The 3,797-nt window shown below is 42.5% G+C and overlaps 1 pseudogene across 1 annotated transcript; it reads right to left on the bottom strand.

The window, feature by feature from the left end:
- Positions 1-247: 247 nt before the first annotated feature.
- On the bottom strand, positions 248-1,074 carry LOC311586248 (small ribosomal subunit protein eS6-like; annotated as a pseudogene). Its single transcript has one exon. The product of its transcript is annotated as a small ribosomal subunit protein eS6-like (transcript).
- Between the last annotated feature and the right edge of the window lie 2,723 nt (positions 1,075-3,797).

The raw sequence follows: 3,797 nt of genomic DNA on the forward strand, positions 1-3,797 counted from the left end.
TCTGGCTATTCCAAACAAAGCTGTTGTGAATATAGGTGAGCAAGTGTCCTTGTGGTGTGGTGGAGCATCTCTTGGGTGTATGCCAAGGAGTGCCATACCTAGGTCTTGAGGTAGAGCTATTCCCAATTTTCTGAGAAACCTCCAGATTGATTTCCACAGTGGTTGTACAAGTTTGCACTCCCACCAGCAATGGAGGAGTAAGGAACATATTTCAATAGCGTCTAAACTAATGGTTCTCAAGCTGTGGGTCACAGCCCCTTAGGTATTTATTTGTTTTTATTTTTATTTTTTTGAGATTCAAGGTATGATCATTTATTTGTTACTCTTAAAGACTTATTTTTGACTGAACTCAGACTTAGCAGTAGGGGCTCTCAGCGAAGACAGGCTACGCCTCTTGGCAATCTGTTCCTGGCGCTTCTCTTTGGCTTCCTTCATTCTCTCGGCCACAAGTATGGCGTATTCTGCAGCCTCCTCCTCGTTTTTTTTTTGTGCACTGTTTCTTCAGAGCTATATGTCGGCGTTTGTCTTGAAGGACACGTGGAGTGACAAAACACTAAGTCTTGGGGGCTTTGGTCCTGGGCTTCTTACCTTCCTTAAGGGCTTTCTGACAACATATTGGTGGACATCATCTTCTTTAGAGAGATTAAAGAGCTTCCAGATTCTGCTCTCTTAGGTCCCAGCTGACGAGGCACAGTAGTGTGTCAGTCCAGGAATATCCTTCTCTCCTTTTTTTTTTTTTTTTACAATAACCAAGTTGAGAACACTCAGAATGGCTCCCACGAACAGACTTGTGCTTCTTCCTCTCTCCAGTTCTCCTTGGTCTATAACAAGAACGCCCCTTACTCAACAGCAGGCGCACTCTGCCATGGGTCAGAACACCTTGCTTCATGGGAAAACCTTGTTTGTCGTCGCACCACTGATCTGGACCATGTAACCTTTGCACTCTTCGCCCAGAGCATCAGCAGCTACTTCTGTGGCCATGTGCTTCTCGTAGAAGGTATGAAGCTCGAGTTCATTGTCCACTTCAATGAGTTTTTGTCAGCCAGCGGCAGGGAAGGAGGTGCTCAGCTTCATCTTTACATAGTTGGCTGCCTCGGAGGCGCCATGAAAAAGAGCCTCCTTAGGAGTTTAAATGATCCTTTCACAAGGGTTGTCTAAGATCATTGGGAAACATATTATGATTCATAACAGTAGCAAAATACAGTTATGAAATAGCAACAAAAATAATTTTATGGGTGGGAGACACCACAACATGAGGGTCATAACATTAGAAAGGTTGAGAGCCATTAATCTAGACAAAGGATGGCAATAAACTAGGACCTGAGCCTTATTTTTTAAAATATATTTTGTTAATTTATTCATATTACATCTCAATTGTTATCCCATCCCTTGTATCCTCCCATTCCTCCCTCCCTCCCATCTGAGCCTTATTTTTAAAAAAGACAAAAAAAAAAAAAAAAGCCAGGTGTGATGATGCACACCTTTAATCCCAGCACAGCACTCAGGAGGCAGAGGCCGGTTGATCACTGTGATTTTGAGGTCAGCCTGGTCTACAAAGTGAGTCCAGGACAGCCAAGCCTACACAGAGAAACCATGTCTCAGAAAAACAAATACCTGTTATTCTCGTGTGTGTGTGTGTGTGTGTGTGTGTGTGTGTGTGTGTGTGAACTTGCTTTGTAGCTTTGTAGACCAGATTGGCCTTGAACTCACAGAGATCTGCCTGCCTCTGTCTCTCCAGGTGTGTGTGTGTGTATATATATATATATATATATATATATATATATATATATATTTAATATAAAATATTAGCATACATCACCTGTCATGTACAAACATAAAGACAATTACTGCTCCTAATCCTACATCCTAGTTAACATCTGGAAGGGGTGAAGCCTCACAAACTCTTTCCTGATCCATGATTGACAGTTGACAAGCCCAATCTTATGCAGGCCAATTAAAGGCAACTATACCTTCTGTAAATTAATTATTTGAATGGCCATGTCGTGCTCTGAAGATAGCATTCTCAGCCTTTCTTCCCATCTTCCAGCTCTGACATTCTTGCTACTCCCTTTTCTGATTTTTCTCTGAGCCTTAAAGGGGGCAGTATAAAATGTCCTGTGTATGGCTGACCACTCAACGGTTACTTAATCTTAGTACCTGAGCAGCCATGAGTCTCTGCATTGATTGATGCTCACTGCAATGAGATGCTCTTTTGATTAAGGCTGAGAGTAGTGCTTAGTCTATCGTTTGTGTCATGTCAACTTAGCTAAACAACAATGGCAAGCTCTCTGCTAGGGCTCATGACCTCCCAGGCATTTTTTTTATTCAACTGTGCTTAAAGTACCCGGCATGAATTATCCATCCTCTTGTGGAGCAAACCTCAAATCCTGTCAGAGTTGTTGTTTACCCCACAACAGCTGTGCCACTATTGCACCCGCAGACACATCTTGTCTGGTAGGTTGGTATTGTAGTTTATAGAAGTTTATAGTTGAGTAAGACCGTTGATGGCTTTTCTGCCCTTGCAGGCTGTGTATCTATGAAGGCTAAGCAGCAGGGAGAAAGCTTCCAGCCCAGTTCTAGCTTGATTTCTCTTTCTCTCTCTTGCAACCAAGGTATGAGGTGTCATCATCAGCAACAGGGCCTTATGATCATGGCGATAGCCTGCATTGGCGTGGGTGGGGGCTCCCTGACCAACATGCTCATACAAAGGAATCATGTGGGCTCAAAATTTCAGTTTGGGTGGGTAAATACCAGTGTGTGGTTATTGGATCATATAGCAAGAATATGTTTGGTGTTATGAAAGACTGAGGTTGCCTTCCAAAATGACTGTAAGTTATTAGTACTTAGCACACTGTAGGCCCCATTCTTTGTTTCTGTTTTGGTCTACCACTTTCTTTATGTGTTTTTTGATATTCCCCAAGCATTTTAGCCTTCCATCTCTCACTCCTTTCTTAGAATGTATGCTTTATTTCTTTGCTATCTTAAGTGGTTGCCTTAGAGTTTGACATATTTCCCAGTGTCAAGTCTTATGTCCAAAAAAAAAAAAAAAAAATCACTGCATGCTTGCTGCACGTACCTTATGTATCTTAAGTGAAACCGTGTTTCTAATTCTTCTTTTCTGTTGCTGTGTAATTTTTATCACATAAATTAAGGGAAAGAAAGTTGTGAGCTCAAAGGTAAGAGGACTTGTTTAGCAAGAGTAATGCTGTGATTTCATCCACAGCAATGACAAAAGGAAACAAAACCCAAAATTAAAAGGTGTTCTGTGCACTTTAGAGGATTATGCCTGTGCATACTGGACCCTAGACTCTCACTGAGTCAGTGCAGGATGCACCTAGCCAAGGTATGTTACTAAGACAGATAAAGGGACTCTCTGACCCTGGGTACTGGGAAGATGTTAAAGCAGTATAAATCTGTTAAAAACCAGGAGCTGGGGAGACGGCTCAGTGGCAAAGCATTTGCCCCACAAGCCTGAGACCCAGAGGTCCCATCCTTAGGACCTGTTTTAAGGCTTGACAGATTCGATAGCAACCTGCATCCTAGTATGTGGAAGGCAGAGACGGGGGAGCCTCGGGGCAAGCTTGCTAGCTAGACAAGCCAGAATGAGCGAGCTCCAGGTCGAGCAATAGATCTCACTTCAGTTAATAAAATGAAGAATGATCAAAGAAGACACATGACATCAACTCAGGCCTCCACATACATGCGTGCATGCAAACATGCATACATACTGTGCACCTGCACCCCCAAATTCTTTTGAAAATTACTTTCTGCTAATCACAAGTCCTTTAGGTTTCTAT

Source organism: Acomys minous, assembly GCF_964271855.1.
Source record: "Acomys minous genome assembly, chromosome: 16".
NCBI classification, from domain to species: domain Eukaryota; kingdom Metazoa; phylum Chordata; class Mammalia; order Rodentia; family Muridae; genus Acomys; species Acomys minous.